At 39.7% G+C, this 21006-nt stretch overlaps 1 pseudogene; it reads left to right on the forward strand.

Moving 5' to 3' along the window:
* LOC119506859 overlaps window positions 1-21006 on the forward strand; it is a 44424-nt pseudogene that overhangs the window by 20739 nt on the left and 2679 nt on the right.

Here is a 21006-nt window from a genome sequence, read left to right on the forward strand (position 1 = left end):
AGGCAAAGACACTGCCATGTGCATTGCTATGTGATGGGAAAGCCATGTAACCCCAAAGATTGCCAGCCAGCCAGAAGATACCAACCACAGGAAGAAGCAAGCCTTCTAGCCTCTGAAATCATGAGCCAATAAATTCCTGTTATGCCAGTTCATAGCATGGTATTTGTTTTAGCAGCCTAGAAACTAAAACAGGTGGGTTGCAGGGTGCCATATGTCATTAAAATCCATTGAGTGAATCATATAAACTAGTAACAACAATGTATTTCCCTGAATGTAATGGATTTTGGACCTGTATGGATAGCCTGTTTGATGGGGGACTTTTAGACTTGATTCTCTGAAAATAAAATCTGTGAACTGGCTGTGATTCTTAAGCACATGGCTGGGCACTGGGATGTGCTCCTTCTGTCCATAGGAGGGCAGGACCTTGCAGAGCAGTTTGCGAGTCCCAAGAAGTTTGGGTCTTGCCAAAGTGGCCAGAGCTCCCTTTGTCACAGCCTCTGGAAAGATGTTATCCCCTTAAAAGCAAAGCCATTGAATTGGGTGGCTACTCTTCTCTCCTTCTTCACCCTTTAACCAAGTTGTTCTAAAATTTTAATGCCATTTATTCCCTATCAGGTCATGTATTTTTATTTTGAAATAATTTCAAACTCATAGAGAGGTTGCAAGAACAGTACAAGAACTCCTGCATCCAGATTAACCATTAAGCTATATTTTTAACTCGTGATTTTCTTCTGTAAGGTCTTTTTTCCTCTCTCATCCATGCCATTTGTTTTTCCCTTTCATGAAATAGTTAATAATAATCAGAAGTTCATTTAAAAATAGATTTTATGTCTTTTTGATGTGCTGGTGTGTTTCCCATTCCTTACTGGACATTTTTTCCTAGACGTGCCACTGGGTTTCAAATTCAATATTCTGAGTTACTTCCCCCATAAATCATAAAAATATCTCAGAAATTCCAGCATGTTCATGTCCAAATTACATCCTGTAGACTGCCTCTAATGCACAGAAAAAGCATAAAGAATCTTCCTTCAGATAAGGAGTGCTGATTTTTGGTTCAAAAAATAGAAACTCCATATGGTCCTTTTCCTTGCTCAATAAACATCTGTTGAATGAATGAATGAACGAATGAATGAATGAAGAGCTTATCATTTGATAGTAACTGGTCACTGTGGCAGTGACCACCACCAAATGTAGAAGGGAGTACTGGGGGAACAGAGAAGTGAGTCTGGACATTGGGTTTTATGTCCTCTGCTGTATATATTTAAGGTTTAGAATTGGGATATCTTGGGGTGTTTTTATGTAAGTCCTTCCATTCTACTTTCTCTACCTTACAATCTATTTGAGAAGCATCAATTCATGGAAAAACATAAAAACAAATTACTGTGCATGAGAGAGGGCAGGCCATTTCCATGCTATTGGTTATTCTCCTGCAGTGCTCTTTCTTATTTTTAAGTTAAGTTCCATATTAATCAGATTGGTTACTGGCATTGGGACATTACTATTGACTGCAGGATTACTCTGGCTCTGGTGGATGTTCCTTGCCACTTCAATCCCCCAAGCTAGAATGATCAACCCTAGGTTTGGGGACCATTCAGCCTCCTTGATCACATCATGGAGAATCTCAAACTCAGCTAAGGGTGCAAGGTGCTGGTCCAGGGACAAAAACAACAGGACAAACATAGCCACATTTCATATTACAGTGTTGAATATGTAACATTTAAAAAATATCTGTAGGCTATAGATGGCGGCATAGAGAAGAGTGGAAGCTAAGTAGTCCCCCTGGAACAACTACAAAAAACCAGAAACAACTAGTAAATAATCCAGAATAACTTCAGGGGGACAAACAAGACCATCCACTCATCATACACCAACCTGAATTGGGAGGAATGCCCGAAAACACAGCATAAAATCTGTAAGTAAAACCTGCGGAACCAAGTCGTGGGACCTCCTCCCCCATAGCCCGAGCTGCAAAGCCTCGTGGTGCCAGAGAGAAGCTCTCTCCCAGCAAGCGAATATAGCTCAGCTGAGCTCCAACTGGGGTGTCAAGTAGCGAGTGTGAACTGCTCACTACAGGTACGCATCCTCAAAAAACAGAGGCTTTGGGTGACGACTGAACTTGGAGAGCCGGAGGGGTGCCTTGGACTGGGTCTGAAGGGGACTATCTGTTTCTTTTTTGGCTCAGTGGAGAAAGCCCCAGTCATTTTCAGTTTCCAGGGCTGTGAAGCGAAGGGTGAAGACAGCACAAGCAGAGAGAGACCATTGAAATGCTAATGACCTCCACCTGAGGGGTCTGTCTTCTCTAGGAGGAAAGGGGTGGGGCCCTTTCCATTCAGAACCAGACCCCAGAGCCTGGGGGAACACGGCCACACCTCCTCACACCAGTCAAGAATTATAGGCTAACAGGCGTCACCTGCTGGGCAGAAAAGCACAGTGACCCAAGGCATCAAAGGGTGGAGCAATTTTCTAAGACACACCCTCAGGGAAACCAGATACTAAATATTTCTTCCCTCTGGGACCTGAGCCTGTTCTGGTCTGGGAAAACCTGATTTGGATAACCAAGGAAACCATGCCTAGACAACAGAAAATTACAACCTACACTAAGAAAAACAAAGTTATGGCCCAGTCAGAGGAACAAACGTACCCTTCAACTGAGATACAGGAATTTAAACAACTGATGCTAAATCAAATCGAAAAGTTTAGAGAAGATATTGGAAAAGAGATAGAGGCTGTAAAGGAAGCACTGGACATGTATACGGCAGAAATCAAAAGTTCAAAAAAACAACTAGTAGAATCTATAGAAATGAAAGGCACAACACAAGAGATGAAAGACACAATGGAAACATACAACAGCAGATCTCAAGAAGCACAAGAAGACACTCAGGAACTGGAGAACAAAACACCTGAAAGCCTACATGCAAAGGAGCAGATGGAGAAAAGAATGAAAAAATATGAACAACGTCACCGGAAACTCAAGGATGAAACTAAGTACAGTAATGTACGTATCATTAGTGTCCCAGAAGGAGAAGAGAAGGGAAAGGGGGCAGAAGCAATAATAGAGGAAATAATTAATGAAAATTTCCCATCTCTTATGAAAGACATAAAATTACAGATCCAAGAAGCGCAGCGTACTCCAAACAAGAGATATGAATAGGCCTACGCCAAGACACTTAATAATCAGATTATCAAATGTCAAAGACAAAGAGAGAATCCTGAAAGCAGCAAGAGAAAAGCAATCCATTACATACAAAGGAAGCTTAATAAGACTATGTGCGGATCTCTCAGCAGAAACCATGGAGGCAAGAAGGAAGTGGTGTGATATATTTAAGATACTGAAAGAGAAAAACCACCAACCAAGAATCCTGTATCCAGCAAAGCTGTCCTTCGAATATGAGGGAGAGCTCAAAATATTTTCTGACAAACAGACAATGAGAGACTTTGTGAACAAGACACCTGTCCTACAGGAAATACTAAAGGGAGCACTACAGGGTGATAGAAGACAGGAGTGCATGATTTGGAACACAATTTGGGGAGATGGTAGCACAACAAAGTAAGTACACTGAACAAAGGTAACTGAATACGGTTGAGAGAGGAAGGTGCGGAGCATGTGAGACACCACAAGAAAGGAGGAAAGATAAAGACTGGGACTGTGTAACTTGGTGAAATCTAGAGTATTCAACAATTGTGAAAAATGTACAAATATGTTCTTTTACGAGGGAGAACAAGCAAATGTCTACCTTGCAAGGTGTTAAAAAATGGGGAGGCACTGGGGGAGGGATGCAATCAGCATAAACCAGAGACTGTAACTAATAGAATCATTGTATTATGCTTCCTTTAATGTAACAAAGGTGATATACCAAGGTGAATGCAGATAAGAGGAGGGGATAGGGGAGGCATGTTAGACACTTGACATTGGTGGTATTGTCTGATTCTTTATCTACTTTGATTTAAGGTTATTTTTCCTTTTGCTGCTTCCTAGCTGTCTTGTTTTTTCCTCTTTCTTTTGCCTCTCTACCTTCTTTGACTCTCCCTCCTGCCTTGTGGAAGAAATGCAGATGCTCTTATATAGATAATGGTGAAGGTGGTGAACACATAAATGTATGACCATGCAGAAAAAAATATATATATATATATCTGTAGGCTGCAAAACCTTGTTCAAGCACAAATTACTGGGCCTGCTGCCAGCCCAAGTTTCTAATTCAGAAAGTCTGGGTGAGGGTCCAAGAATTTGCATTTCTGACAAGTTCCCAGATGCGGTTGATGCTGTTGGTCTGTGACCACACTCGAGAACCACTGCCTTGGACCTTTGCCATCCAGGTGGTTCCTGGACCAGCAGCATCAGCACCACCTGGGAGATTGCTAGAAATGCAGAATCCTGGGCCATAGCCTGGACCGATGGAATCAATCTGTATTTAGCAAGTTTATCAAAATGTGATTTGTATGCACCTTAAAGTTTGAATAATATTGATTAGAGCACCTGTTTTGATTGCATTTAGGACTTTTAATGTCAAAGAAAAACCTTATTTGATAGCAATATCCAAAATAATTGTGATATTAAACTATATTATGGCCACAAAGGGGACCAAATAAAATAATATGGGTAATTTGGTGCAAATCTATTATATAGTACTCCCAATGGCTTAGCATTATGCTTTTCTAACAGAGGGTCAGTGATGGTGTCTTCAAATTGATAGTGGTTAAAGAATTGTTAATATGCACAAGCTCAGTGTGGCCTACTGTCTGGAAAAAAATAGAGCTTCTATAATAGTTTTAGCTTTTCCTCTATCAGTAAAACAATCATTGGAATAAATATACACATAATTTAAAGTGTATCTAGAGTTTTAATACTTTGAAACTTAGTTAGAAATGAAAACTGTTAGTTCTGGGTCACTAATGGTAAAAAGTGGGAAAAAGAAAGCTATTTCCACTGTTACTTTTATATTTTGAAAAAAAAAGATAAGCAGACAAGAGAAAGTACACAAAGTTTGTTTAAAAATAGTTGAAAAATTATCATTGAGATTATTTTCCTTGATAAAGTTTTTTTTATTTCAACAGATGAAATATGACAATTAGATTAGTATCTAAACTCAGTAAGAGGAAATAATGTGCATGTCAACAGATACTGACATGCTATGTGAACATAATCAAGCAATATCAACAAAGCTGGTATTTCAAACCAAAAATGTGAAAAAAATATTTAATAAATGTTTCTGAAAGATAAAATCTAAATACTATGAAAGTCTAAAATTTAATAGTAAAAATAGCTATCTTTCTTGAGTGCCTACTATGTGCCAGGAACTATGCTAATTACCTCATCTAGGTTCTACTTGATCCCGTTTAATCCTCACCAAAACCTTGTGGTTCTATGGTTGTCTGTGTATTCTAGATGAGGAAACTGCTGTTCAGGAAGCTTATAAGTAAATGTTTTTCTGTGTATATTTTACACATGTATTTCAATTTTACACTCTTTACATACTCATCTCTTAAAGAAATAATTATTAGCTTACTTTTCCTGAATGCTACTTGTTGGAGGATAAAGAGAAAAACCTTCACAGATTTACTTAATTTACCTTTTCTAAGGATGAAGAATATTTCCTGTGACCATCTCAGCTTGCCCAGGACTGAGAGGTTTCAGTGCTAAAACCAAGAAAGTCCTGGGCAAACAATTGGTTGGTGATTCTACCAGGAATTCAGAGAAGTGGCACAATGGAGACAAGCCTTTAAAAGCAGACCTCATGCTTTCCCCGAGTTTTAGTTAACAAGTGGTTCCTATGTGATAAAAGGAAAACTAAAAGCACTGAAGGTCTGTATTAATGGATTAATGAATGCTGAATCTGCCATCTATAGAAATGGCTTTTTTTTTTTAATTTAAAAATTTTTTTACCTCAGTGGTGATGGATTTATGTGACATGGTTGGCCAGATGAGAATCACACTCTGAAATTATGAGAGTGAATGCTTTTGTTTTCCTCTACCTAAAAGAACATAGAGAAGAAACCAGCTTTGAATGATCCTCACTATGGATGTGTTTCAGAGGCTTGGTGCCCTTTGCCTTTTATGGTTGGCAAGTGAAAGTTTCTCTCTATGTACACAAGCCACCCCACTCCCACCTGTGGTTTGTGGCTTTGGGTCATGAGGCCTTCTCTGTGGACATTCACAGTGGCCTGAATTGAGGGTTGCATCCTCCAGGGCAGATTCGCTTTTGCTTCTGCTAGGGTCCTGGATATCATGGTCTGTAGAAGCATATCTTATGCTAATTTCTGGCTTGTTTGCATGAGGACCTTGCAGATAGCATAAAATTGAATCATAAACCTATGTAGGGGCAGGCCTGTGCTTATTAATTCTTGGGGGAAGGGGGTGATTTCCCCCAGACTCAGAGTCCACACAGAAGTAGGCAAGTATTCTTTGTGACTTCCTGTGCTGGTGAGTAATTTTTCTGGTGTTTCTAGGGTCGCCAGATAAAATATAAGATGTCCAGTTATAAAATACAAGATGTCCAGATGGAAGTATGTACCCTCTCAGAAGACATGTTCTTAATCTTAATCGACATTCCCATGGGTGTCAAGTCATTTGTAAATAGGATCCTTCTGAAGATGTAAAATCAGTTAGGGTGTGAACTCATTTGTGAATAGGACCTTCTAAAATCTTATGTGGCTATGGCCAAGCTGAATCAGGGTAGGCCTTAATCTGTGTAAGATATGGATATGGAGGTCGTATAAAAAGCCAGAAATCAGAGAAAGACAGAGACAGGAGGAGGAAACCAAGGGCATCACATTGACAGAGGACTGCCATGACCAGCACACTATACACCCCAGGAGAATGCATGTCCTTGCTGATGCCTTGATTTGGGACTTCTGGCCTCTAACATAAGCCAATAAATTCTTGATGTTTAAGCCAACCCATTGTTTGGTATTTCATAGCAGCCTGGTAAACTAAGACAAACAACAAATAATTTTTAATATAAGTATGTCCTATGCAATATCTGGAACATAGTTATACTATGCAATATCTGGTAAATACTTATACTGAAAAATTATTTGTTGTTTATCTGAAATTCAGATATAACAGGACATTCTATATTTTTATTTGCTAAAGCAGGCAACTCTAGGTATACCTTTTGCTTAGGCTATGGTCCTTTGGGCATTCCAGCTTTATTTGGGGTCTCAGTTATAACTCCTCATCTTGAGTGGGATCTCCTGCCTCCATGAAGCCATTAAGACACCAACCCCAGGGTTCCAATGTTAGCATCAGACTGGAAAGCCCCTCACCACATGACAGCTGCACTCTTGGTTTTCTGGCTTCCTGTGGTCATTTTCAGTTCCATTTTCATTTTGACCCCTGAGGTTCTCTTATTTTCTTCTAAGCAGCCATACATGTAAGAGAATGTTCATTATAGTTTATCCAGGATTTCCAAGTGTTTGGAAGTGGGAAGGTTTCAGGTTATCTAGTCTTCCCTGTTGCAGGAGATGGAAACCCTGACACAGGCTCTGAAACATTCATCTTAGTCTTGTTATATATTGGTGTGGGAAAAGTTAATAAACCACTCTCTTGACTTTCTGAGCTATATGTGGGAGGGAGATATTGTACACAATCAAGTATATTGACCTGAGTATAACCACATTGATGGTATAATGTGATACTCTGAAATGGGGTTTATCTAAAACAAGTTTAAGATATACCAAACGGTTCAAATACATGGAAAGAAGTAATGCAAGTACACTGAACTAATTTAAGAAACTTTGATTTGTAAGTCCAGAAGACTTAATTCCTAGAGTAATGTCACAGATAGTATTTCTGTTCACTAATAGTCTGTTGCCTCCCTGAAGTGACCCTCCCTACTCATGGGACTAGCTTTGGGCTAGTGAAGCTGAAATGCTAGCCGATAAGTTGTGATTTTTGATTTGCGATATCTCTCTTCTCTCTGCCTTGGCAAAGTTCTAGTGGTGATGAAGTGGAGCAGAGCCACCTGTGATGGATATGTAATGTGAGCAAGAAAAAAATCTTTGTTCATTTAAGTCATTGAGATTTTCGGGTTGTCTGTTACTGCAGCACATCCTGATCTATCTTTACTAATAGAGATTCCATCAATTCTCAGTCATGATACTGGTTACTGCAGGGTCAACTGTGAGCAAAATAGATACAGTCTTGACTCTCACAGAACTTAGGTTCTAATAAAAGCAACAGAAATTAATCAGATGGATGAATTAATGTAAACACAAAGCTGAGATAAATGTTTTGAAGGAAACCAATTCTTGGTAAAATTAAAATGCATTTTTAAAAAATGAACCCACCTATTTCCAGAAAAGCCAGTGACTGTTTACAAAGTCAAACACAGTATGGAACAGAACAATGCACAATTTGAATAGACCAAAGTCATTAAATAGAGCAGAAGGACCATTGTCACAGCACCCTTGAGATAAATCAATTATTATAGTAGGGCACAATAATTATTTCTTGTTTTCTGAAGCTAAGGCAAAAGGGAAATGGCTGGATTATTTCATTCTCACTGTTTGAGAACAGAATGCTGGCAAGCAATTTGAGGAACTAAACTTTTTCTTGCCTTGAAACAAGGAGCAGTTTATCAACTGGGTCTTCATGTGAGGGGAATTTCACAACTTAATGTGCAATAAGTCTGAATTTGACCTTGCAAAAGTCACAGGAACATTGTTTAAATGGATATTCCTTGAATAAACCATCTACAAAAGCCATAGAGAACAACAACAACCAAAATCTGAATTAAGGGAAGCCATTTCTGCAGGCAACCAAAGTAATATGAGCCAAATAGGTTGCTTTTTGCTTTCAAGCCCACTGGAAAGGCAGTGCTTGGAAGAGGGACAACAGGTCATGCATGGTTAGATGGCTCTCGGGACTCTCCTAGATTCAGCTGTCTCACATGAAACTTTGGAAAGGGCTGGATTTAAATTGGCTTGTGGTTGGATTTTTTCAACCAGGACTTTAAATGCTTATGTTCTCTGCTGTTTATCTGCTTTTATCTAAAGAAGAATCCATCCCCTTTAGAGACCAAAGAGGCAGAATTGCTAATGTTGAATTTCAGCAGCCTGATTTCCATGGATGGTCATATCAGTAACATGCAGTCCTGTGGGTAAGATTAATATTTTCTTCAAAAAGGAGCACCAAATTTCCTCAGGTACTTCAATAAGTTAGTTAAGATGCTAGAGTTTAGTGCCATAAAAGATGGAAGAGATTATTTGGGTCCGAAAAGTTTAAGGGCTTTTGTTAACAATGGGCTGCTTCAACCAAACAAGGACCCAATGAGCCATATGGCTCATTACATGGAGACCTAGTGAGCATGTGTCCTAGATCTGCATCTTAGTTTCCTGGCTGTGATCATATATACCACAAAATGGGTTGGCTTCAACAACGATAATTTATTGGCTCAAAACATTTGTGGTTTTGAGGCTAAGAGAAGTCCAAAATTGAGGCATCAATAAGGCAAGGTTTTCTCCTTGAAAACTGGGTCATTCCAGGGCTGGCTGCCAGTGATCCTTGAATCCTTGGCTTTTCTGTTACATGGCAGTACACATGAAAGTGTCTTCTTTTTTATTTATTTATTTATTTATTTATTTATTTTGAAATAAATTCAAAGTTATATGAACAGTTGCAAAAACTATACTAGCCCCATACACAGAATTCCATCATACCCTGACCCCCCTCCCCCGATAGCTCAATCCACCAACTTTAACATGCTGTCACATCACTATTTCTTTCCCTTCCTCCCTCCCTCCCTATCTATCATCCATCCTTTATTGCACTGTCTTCTGAAATAGGAGAGTCAGCTGCACACATCCTCAAACATACACTACAATTCACGTATATACTTCCCATGAACAAGACCATTCTTTTATGCAGTCCCATCAAGCACAGCTAAGAAGTACAATAGATTCAACAATGATACAAAGCTTACATTCTATATTTCCTTTTCCTTATGTCTCAACTGTGTCCCTTTGAGCCACCTATCGTCTATCCTCCAGTCCCATCCAAGTTCATCCTTAGCATTCAATTGTCATCTAGTTAGACTTTTTTTTTTTTTCCTTCAGTTGTGGAAACATATATACAGCCTAAATCTTCCCATTCCACCCCCTCCCTAGCCTTTCATTAGTGGGATTAATCACGTTTAGAATGTTGTAATGCTCTTTTCCACCATCCATTACTAGAAATTTCCCTTCACCCCAAACAGCAACCCTATACTCCTTTCTTAACTCCCCATTGCCCCTTCCCCCATTTCTCTTAACCCAAACTCTACTTTTCATCTCTATGGTTATATTCTCTGATAATTTCTTTGTGTTTACTGTGGGGCTTAAAATTAACCTCTAAAATCCATATCAGTCTTATTTTTCTTTGATACTACCTTCACTTCAATAGGACACATAAGCTATGTTCCTATACTCCTTCATTCCCCCACCTTTATATAGTTGTCTAAAATTACATATTTTACACTGAGTTCAAAACCACTGATTTGTCCTTAGAGTTTTTGTGTTTTATATCATGTAGGAAGTGAATAGTGGAGTTATAGTTCAAAAATTATTGACTTCTATTTGTATTCCATTGTGGTTGGAGAATGTGTTTTGAGTATATTCAATTTTTTTTTTTTTTTTTTAATTTCTTGAGGCTTGTTTTATGTCCCAGCTTATGGTCCCTTCTGGAGAAAGATCTGTGATCACTAGAGAAAAATGAGTGTCCTGGTGATTTGGGGTGTAAGGTACTATATATGTCTGTTAAAGTTCTCTATATCTCTTTCTTCTTTCCCTGTCTCTCTGCCAGCAGGACTCCCCTCAGAATCTGAAGTAGGGCAGGTCTTTCATCAGCAAAGTCTCTCAGCATTTGTTTATCTGTGAAAAATTTAAGCTCTCCCTCAAACTTGAAGGAGAGTTTTGCTGGATAAAGTATTCTTGGTTGGAAATTTTTCTCTCTCAGAATTTTAAATATGTCATGCCACTGCCTCCTCGCCTCCATGGTGGCTGCTGAGTAGTCACTACTTAGTCTTATGTTGTTTCTTTTGTATGTGGTGAATTGCTTTTCTCTTGCTGCTTTCAGAACTTGCTCCTTCTCTTCAGTATTTGACAGTCTGATCAGAATTATGTCTTGGAGTGGGTTTATTTGGAGTTATTCTATTTGGAGTTCGCTGGGCATTTATGCTTTGTGTATTTATATTGTGTAGAAGGTTGGGGAACTTTTCCCCAACAATTTCTTTGAATACTCGTTCTAGACCTTTACTCTTCTCTTCCCCTTCTGGGACAACAATGAGTCTTAAGTTTGGATGTTTTATTTTATCTATCATATCCCTGAGATCCATTTGGATTCTTTTGATTTTTTTCTCCATTCTTTCTTTTGTTCTTTCATTTTCTGTTCTGTGGGCTTCTAGAACACTGAGATGTTGTTTAGCTTCCTCTAGTCTTTTATTGTGAATATCCAGAGTCTTTAATTTGGCCAACAGTTTCTTTTATTTCCATAAGATCTTCTATTTTTTTATATACTCTTGCAATGTCTTCTTTATGCTCTTTAAGGGTCTTCTTTATGTCACTTATATCCTGGGCCATGGTCTTCTTGATGTCCTTTAAATCCTTTGCCATGTTTTCATTCCTCGATTGTAGTTCTTTGATTAATTTTGCGAGGTACAGTGTATCTTCCGATATTTTGATTTGTGTATTTGGAGTTGGATTCTCCATATCTTCTGGTTTTATCATATGCATTAAGATTTTCTGTTGTTTTTGGCCTGTTGGCATTTGTTTTGCTTGATAGGGTTCTTTCCAGTTGTAAAGAAAAAGGGATATCAATCTAATTTTTCAGGTGATGTACACTTTCTCTAACTAACCTGCAGATGGCGTCTGTGAGTCACCTGTATCCCTCAAGTCAGTTCTAAACCTTGTTCCTGCGGTGTGTGGGGAAATGATTCTTGTGGATTCAGCTGGAGAACTCAGTTTGGGTGTGTTGCTGGAGCCATCCACCCTGAATGTGGGGCACGTGTATGGGTGGCGGGGAGGGAGGGCAGTTTTAATGTTCAAATCCCCCAGGATCCCAGAGATTCAAGGCCGCCACAAGAGTCTAAGCCTTCATTTCAGTTCAGCCCCAGCCTTTCTCTCTCACTGATCCACAAACTACTGGACTTGGCATAGCATCCCTGGGTTCTCCGAGTGGATCCCCCCTCCCAGCCGCGCTTCTCCAGGAGCTCAGCCGAGGGAATGCTGTGCTACGCCACCAGTGCATGCCGTCCCTGAAGGAAAGTCCCGGGCCGCCGGGCCATGCGGTGGTGCGCTCTCAGCCTGAGGCATAAATGGCCGAACGGGGCGTCTCCACACACCCCTCCTCGCACAGTTCCTCCTTCCCAGCTCTGGGACAACTGGCGGGGCTCTGGGCTGTGGGCATGGCCCCAGGCAGGAGTTTATCCAGCCCTCTGGGGGGCCAGCTGCTAGCCGTGGGGTTTCTTTCTGCTTCTGGCTCTCCGCTCCATTCCCCTGGCCCTGAGGGTATCTGCTGCGGGCTATCTTCCAGGCCAGACACCGAGAGGCCGGCCCAGCCCCCTCTTGCTGCGTTTTACTGCGTGGTTCCCACAATTGCAGCTGGAGCCGCTCCTGGGTTTCCCACCCCCCGCCCTTTTTTTTAAAAAAAGAGCCAGCCGGTCTCCAAACACTGAACCCTGGCTTCCCCAGCCCGCCACTTGGCTGTGGGTCTTCCAGCCAGCTTACTCACTTGTTTCAGAATGCCGACTCCTGGTTTCACCAAGTATACGGCCGCTCTGGAGCTAGGAGCCCTCGTCCAGCTGGCGCATCACTGTAACCGCTATTCTAGGTCACTTTCTGGTTTTTAGCTAGTGTTTTTCACAGAGGTGTTTTTTTCGCCCTGTCTCAGCTAGCCACCATCTTAGTTTCCCCCGGAAGTGTCTTCTTTCTCTTCTGGGGTCCACTGACTTCTGGCTTCTGTTCCTCCATGTGGCTTTCTCAAAATTTCTGAATTTCTTCTGCTTATAAAAGACTCCAGTAACCCAGATTAAGACCCATCCTGAGTCAGTTGGCCACAGCTTAATGAAGGTCCTATTTATAATCATTACAATAATTCACAACCACATGAATGGGTTAAGATTAAAAACATGTTTTTTTTGGGTACATATTTCAATCCATGAGAGTTCACCCTCTGGACCCTGAAAAGACATGTCCTCCCAACAGGCAAAATATGTTCATTCCATCACAACATCTCCCAACCCTTAAACCATTTCTGTAACAATGCTAGGTGCAAAGTCTTATCAAAATCAGCTATGAGTTGTTGTTCACCCTGGGGAAAAGTTCCTCTTGGACTGATGGACCTGTGAAACTTAAAAAAAAGTTGTCTTCTCCCAATATACAATGGTGGGTTAGGTGTAGTATAAACATTCCTATTCCAGAAGGGAGAAATTGGAAGTAAAACAGTGGTCATGTATCCCAAACAAGTATGAAACATAGCAGGGAAAACTCCATTAGATCTTAAAGGTCTCTGAATTGATGCTTTGTCCTCTGACAAAACAGTGGCAGCCCCACCTCTTCCAGGTGTTTGTACAGTTGCCATGTTCTCCTTGATCACTGGGGCACATACTCCACCATCTGTGAGCAGACAGATGGCAGACAGGCTCTCTGAGAATGCCACAGCATAGGCCCTGCTATCTCTGAGAATCGGGATGTTGGCTAGGGTCTCTGTGAATGCTGGGGCACATGCAACACCATCTCCAATCAAAGTTCTTTCCCTGAACTTTGAGGCAGAAGGTGCACTTCCCACCCCTGCCTCCTCCAAGTAAGCATAGGAGTGGACTCCCCACGTTTCCACGTATGTGGATGGGCCTGCTCTCTTGGACTGAGAAGATCTTTTTGGTCCAGACGGACTTCTGCTTCCAAGTTTCCTCCTTTGAAGTTATTATTCCCTCAATTCATCCCTTTTCTGTCCCCTTACTCCTAGATATCAGTGGTTCTGCTTATACAAATTTCACAAAAACCTTGTTGGCTTCCTATGCAGTACAAGGGGATTCAGACAATCAGACAAAAGGACTTTGCACAGATCCTTCATAAATAACTGTATTTCCAATCCTGACTTCCACTGAAATGGCTGACTGGATTCATGTTCGTCTGTATCTTCATTAACATAGGGTTGTTAAGTTAAACCCTTACATGGAACCCTGTTCTCTGGGGACTCATTTTCTGGAAGCTCAGAGAGGTCCTTGATAGAACTGCTTCTGGTCCTAGTCTCAGAACACGCCATCTGGATAGGCTGGGAATTTCCAAAATTATCATTCTCTGGTTTCTTTGTGGTCAAGAGTTTAATTCTCAGCTTATTCCTTTCCTCCCACATTTTACTATAAGCTGCAAGGAGAAATTAGGCTGCACCTTCTTTTCATACTTCACTTGGAAATCTCCCCAGCTAAATATCCAAGTTCATTACTTACAAGTTCTGCTTACAGTGCAACATCAGAATGCAATTTTTCCAAGTTCTCTGCCACTTTTACAATAAGGATCACCTTTCCTCCAGTTTCAAATAACACATTCATTATTTTCTTATAAAGCCTCATCAGAGGTACCTTTAATGTCTATATTTCTACCAACCATCTCCTCAAAGCAAGCCAGACTTTTTCTCTCAAGCACCTCACAATTCTTCCAGCCATTGGGTAGCCATTACCCAATTCCAAAGCTGTTTCAACATTTTAAAATATATGCAATAGCAGTACCCCACTTTCTGGTACAAAAAAGTGTCTTAGTTTCCTGGCTGCTAAAACAAATACTATGCGATGAGTTGACTTAAATAAGAGTCTAGGAGAAGTTCAAACTCGAGGTGTAAACAAGGTGATTCTTTCTCTTTGGAAATTATGGCTTTCTGGGGGCTGGATGCCAGTGATCCTTGGGTCCTTGGCTTTTCTGTCACATGGCAATGCACATGGTGGCATCTTGTCCTTTCTCTTCCAGGTTCCATTAACTTCCAGCTTTTGCTTTTCCATGTGGTTTTCCCTTACTATTACTGGATTTCTTCTGTTTATAAAGGACTCCAGTAATCTGGATTAAGACCCATCCTGGTTCAGCTGGCCACACTTTAACTAAAATAACATCTTCAAAAAGTCCTAATTCCAGTGGGTTCACACCCACAAGAATGGATTAAGATTAAGCACATGTTTTTCTGGGGTATATAATTATACCTATCACAATCTGCATAGCTCCCAGGGGAGAAAGCTTGCCACAGTTATCTGTTTCTTCTTGGGGAACTGATTAGGCCATGTGGAGCAGGGTGGTGCCACAGACCTAGGGAACACAGTCTTGTGTGATTTTAGCAGGGCATTTGACATCATTTCTCATGATTTCTATGTAGGCACACATCTCATCCCATAAACTCAGGTAGTTAAGAAATGTATCTTTTGAGGAATGTGGGAAAATGGCAGAGTAGGAAGCTGCAGCAATCAGTCCTTCCAGCAAAATGACTACTGAATTGTCAGAATTGTCTGAATCAACTATCTTGAAACTCTGGACTCTAGTGGGAAACTGTGCAGCATCCAGGAAAGAGCTGTAGGAAGAGACTGGTAAACTGCAGTAAATGTTCCTGTATTTCATCCTCTGTGCAGCAGCTACCATCCTCTGTTCCTCAGCTGCATGACAGGAAGCAGTGGGGACTGCAACCCAGAGTTCTGGTATGGCAAGCTGGTTCCAGGGTAGGGTATAAAGATCCAGTCTTCCAAAATTTGTGAGGGTATGGTCTGATTGCTGATCACTGTCTTTGATAAGCTACTTTAGATCACTGGGGGACAGCCACAGTTTCAACCTCCCTCAGGCAAAAGTGGCAGAAGAGTTTTATAGAAGCAGTACCTTGTTTTCCTCTTTTCTCTTTTTGTTTCCTATTTTGGAGGAAAATAGTTTAGAAAAGTCACAAATTGATTGCTCCAACCCTCAACAATGGTAACTAAACACCTACAAACTTAGCAATTCCAGAAAAGTGGGAGAAATAGGTTTCCAGAGTTATAACAACATAATACTCAGAATGTCCAGTTCTCAATAAAAAAATGTAAAACACACAGAAACAGGAAAGTATGGCCCATCAAGAAAAAGAATTTGTCAGAAACCATCCCTGAAGAAGCTCATATATTGGAAATATTAGTTAAATATTTTAAATTAACTGTCTTAAATATGTTTAGTAAGCCAAAGGAATCCATATGCAAAGGACTAAAGGAAATTAGAATAATGTCTGGGCAAAATAAAGGGATAGAAATTATGAAAAGGAACCAAGCAGAAATTTTGCAGCTGTAAAGTATAAAAATTGAAGTGAAAATGTCATTAAACAGGTATAACAGATTTGAACAGGCAAAAGAAAGGATCAGTGAACTTGAAGAGAAGATAATTGAAATTATCCAGTGTGAGGAGCAGAAAGAAAAAATAATGAAGAAATATATGAGCAGAGCCAAGGGACTTATAGGATAACATCAAGCATAACAATATATGCATTGTTGGCATCCCAGAAGGATATCAGAGAGAGAGAAAGTGACAGAAAAAGTATTTGAAGAAATAATGGCTGATAACTTCCCAAATCTGATGAAAGGTATGAATATAACCATCCAGGAAGATCAGTGAACTCCAAGCAAGATAGACTGTAAGAGATCTACACCAAGACATATTAGAGTGAAATTGTCAAAATCCAAAGAAAAGGTGGATTTCAAAAGCAACAAGAGACAACTGGTTTGTCATATACAAGGGATCCCCACTCTGATTAAAGCAGATTTCTCATCAGAAGCCATGGAGGCCAAAAGACAATGGGATGGCATATTGAAAGTCCTTAAAGAAAAAAACTGTCAACCAAGAATTCTCTAGTCAGCAAAATTATCTTTCAAAAAAATGGAGAATTTAAGACTTTTACAGATAAACAAAAGCTGAAAGAGTTCATTACCAGAAGACCTGCCCTCCAAGAAATGCTAAAGTGAGTCCCTCATGCTGAAATAAAATGACACTAGACAGTTACTAGAAGAAATAAAGAACATTAATAAAGGTAACTTCATTGGTAAATGTAAAACCCTGCATTATTGTACTTTTGGTTTGTAACTGCTTTTTCCCCTCATATATGACTTAGACACATGTGTAAAACAACATTTTAAATCTATGTTAATGGTCATACAACATATAAAGATGTCATCTTTGGCAATAACAATATAAAGGGTTGGGATGGAGATATATAGGAGTGGAGAATTGGTATCCTACTAAAACTAGGTTGGTACTAGTTGAACTAGGATGTTATTTAAGATGTTCATTGTAATTAACTAAGAAAATAACCAAAAAATATGAAGAAGAAGAAAGAAGAATCAAATATGAAGAAGAAGAAAGGGAATCAAAATGATACACTACAAAAAGCAACTAAATACAAAAAAAGGGCAGTAATAGAGTAATTTAAGAATAAAAAACATGCAAGACATACAGAAAATAGCTGAATGACAGAAGTAAATCCTTTGTCAGTTATTACTTTAAATGTCAATGAATTAAAATCTTCTATTAAAAGACAGAGATTGGTAGATTGGGTGAAAACCCATGATCCATCTATATGCTGTCTACAAGAGATTCACTTTAAGTACAAAGACACAAAGAGATTGAAAGTAAAAAGATGGAAAAAAGATATTCCATGAAAACAGTAATCAAAAGAGAGCCAGAGAAAAATGGTGGTGGTCCTTGGTGCAGGGTCCAACTCTTAGTACTGTCACCCTTCTGCCTTTGCAAAATGCTAAAGGAGAAGAGGCTGGTGGAGGGGATGTCATAGGTGGTGAGCTGATGGAGGAAACATGGAGACAACTCTGGCCTGAAAGATATGCCATGTAGAATGGCAGCAGCTGAGGAATGCAAGTTGGTGGTCGAGCCAGGGAGGAGGTGGCTGAGAAAGGTATGAAACACCAAAGAGAGTGCTGAAAATGGATTTATTCTCATGTGCTCAGTTCCCCTAATGACACAGATGGACAAGATGATATCTTTTGGGATCAAAATTCTCCAATGGCAAAACAGTAAAGGAAGCAAAAAAAAAAAAAAAAAAAGAAAAACAGATATACACCCCAGATAGCGATGAGATTTCACATATTGTCAATTGTATTGCTCCTAAGGACGAAAAACCAACAACAAATTCCATGCCTGGGCATGTGGATTGGTACATCTGCTGTTCCTTGTACTCCCAGTGGAGCAAAAGGAAAATCGAGAACAAAACTTAGTTGCACAAAGTTAAAAACACAAAATCAAGAAGAAGAACTTATGAACTTAGGTAAGCAATTTGATAAAAATATGGAAGAGCTAGATGTGATTCAAGAGCAAAACAATAGAAATCATGATTTTATCCAGACAATTTCAGAAACAGACTTTACTTAATGATAAAGTACAGATAAAGTCATTATGTGATACAGTTACCAAAATTGATAATGCTATAATAAAGAAGCCAGTGAGGGAAAACACCAAAATATCTGTGGCAGATGATCAACATAGCAGTTAGAGGTCATTTGACTGAACTGTTGAACCAGCCTTTAATGCCGTTTTTGATGGTTCCACTCAAAAATGTAGTGAACACTTAAGCCAAGATCCATCACATGCTTTTTTTGAGCACCACTAATACTACCTTTGGAAAGAAAAGCAGTTTGAAAGAGGAGAAAATCATTACTAAAACAACTCTGGTCACTGAAAAACTGCAAAATAAATGCTAGGATCACTTTCTTTTCAAGTAGCCACTCCTATAATCACAAAATCATGTACGACTTCTTGTACTAAGGAGCTAGAAGCTTTTAACAAGCACATTGATCCATTTACTACCAAGGATTTTGACAATGATTGGGTAAACTTACTAGACAATTAACCTTTTGTTATACAAAATGTTGAAATGCCTGAACTCCTCCCTGTTCCTAAAACAACCCATGGTGCTGTTCACAAAGGTATTTGTACTTCCAACAATAAAAATGATAAAAGTAAGTTAAGAACAAATATAAGCCTAGATGCCAGGCTGTGTAATTCAAAAATTTTACAAGATCCTCCTTCAAAGACATGTACGTGAGAATTAATAGATGCTCAAAAAGGCAGATTTTCACCAAATCCAAATGATAAGCCAAACAAATTACCATCCATTGGAAATAAAGTGAAATTTGAGAAATCTTTCAATAAAATTGTTATTCAAGACAGAACTGAAGATGGTACAATTGTACCTAATCTAACAGAAGTAAAGGATGATATTCATATTACGTTTACTCCAGATATAAATGCTTCTGAAAAGAAATTTGCTTGGAACACAGGATATGCTAATGAACAAAAAGAAAGCCCATTTTAAATCAGTCTTCTAAGGCATCTGCTAAAGTAGATCCTTTTTGTTCTGCAAATTCAAACAATGAAACCACTGTGAGTAACCCAAATCAGACTAATACATCAAAGTTAAATCTTTCTTTGATGATTGGAATAATCCATCACTTTCCAATGAAATTATTAAAGCATGTCACCAATTAGAGAATACCTGGGAAACAGATGATATAGATAATGATTTGTTATATCAAGCTTGTGAGGATATCGAAAGACAAACTCAGCAAGAAGACATTAAGAAGGATGAGAAGATCAGTGGAAGAAGATGGTGGCATAGAGAGGGGTGGAAGCTAGTTTGTCCCCCTGGAACAACTAATAAACAACCAGGAACAACTAGTAAATAATCCAGAATAACTGCAGGGGGACAAACGTGACTGTCCACTCATCATATACCAACCTGAATTGGGAGGAATGCCCAAGATCGCATCATAAAATCTGTAACTAAAAACTGCGGTTCCAAGCTGGGAGCCCCCTCCTCCCATGGTCCAAACTGCAATGCCTCACAGTGCTAGAGAGCAGCACTCTCTGAACAAGTGAATATAGCTCAGCTTAGCTCCAACTGGGGTTTTAATTAACAAACATGGACTGCTCAATACAAGATACGAATCCCAAACAAGCAGACAGAGGATTTTGGTGACGACTGAACTTGGAGAGCTGGAGGGTGGCCATGGGGCTTTCTGTCCCTTTTTCAGCTCAGTGGAGAAAGCCTCAGCCATTTTCAGTTCCCATTGCTCTGACCCAGACAAGGGTGGAGATAGCACAGGCAGAGAGTCTATTCAAATGTAAATGACCTTTCCTTAGGGGGTGTATTTTCCGTAAGAGGATGAAGGGGGTGCCAAGCTCTACTACCCACCTTCAATTCAGAAACAGGGGGAAAGCAGCCATGTGCCACACCTCCTTACACAAGTCTGGAGGTACAGTTTGACAGGCACCACCTTCTGGGTGGAAAAGCACAGTGACTTGAGGCCTCACAGTTTGTACCGATCTTCTAAGACACCCTCAGGGAAACCAGATACTATTCCCTCCTTCCAAGACCTGAGCCCATTCTGGGCTGGGAAAACCTGATTGGGATAACCAAGGAAACCAGATGCCTAGACAACAGAAAACTACAACCTACACTAAGAAAAACAAAGTTATGGCCCAATCAGAGGAACAAACTTATACTTCAACTGAGATACAGGAATTTAAACAGCTAATACTAAATCAATTCAAAAAGTTTAGGGAAAATATGGCAAAAGAGATGAAGCATATAATGAAAACACTGGACAAACATAAGGTAGAAGTTTAAAGTTTGAAAAAACAACTGGCAGAATCTATGGAAATGAGATGCACAACACAAGAGATGAAAGACACAATGGAAACATACAACAGATCTCAAGAGGCAGAAGAAAACACTCAGGAACTGGAGAACAAGATACCTGAAAGCCTACACACAAAATAACAGATAGAGGTAAGAATGGGAAAATATGAGCAACATCTCTGGGAACTTAAGGACAAAACAAAATGTAGGAATGTACATGTCATTGGTGTCCCAGAAGGAGAAGAGAAGGGAAAAGGGGCAGAAGCAATAATAGAGGAAATAATCAATGAAAATTTCCCATCTCTTATGAAAGACATAAAATTATGGATCCAAGAAGCACAGCATACCCCAAACAGAATAGATCTGAATAGGCCTACGCCAAGACACTTAAT

This window comes from Choloepus didactylus, chromosome 12, assembly GCF_015220235.1.
Source record: "Choloepus didactylus isolate mChoDid1 chromosome 12, mChoDid1.pri, whole genome shotgun sequence".
In the NCBI taxonomy this organism is placed as follows: domain Eukaryota; kingdom Metazoa; phylum Chordata; class Mammalia; order Pilosa; family Megalonychidae; genus Choloepus; species Choloepus didactylus.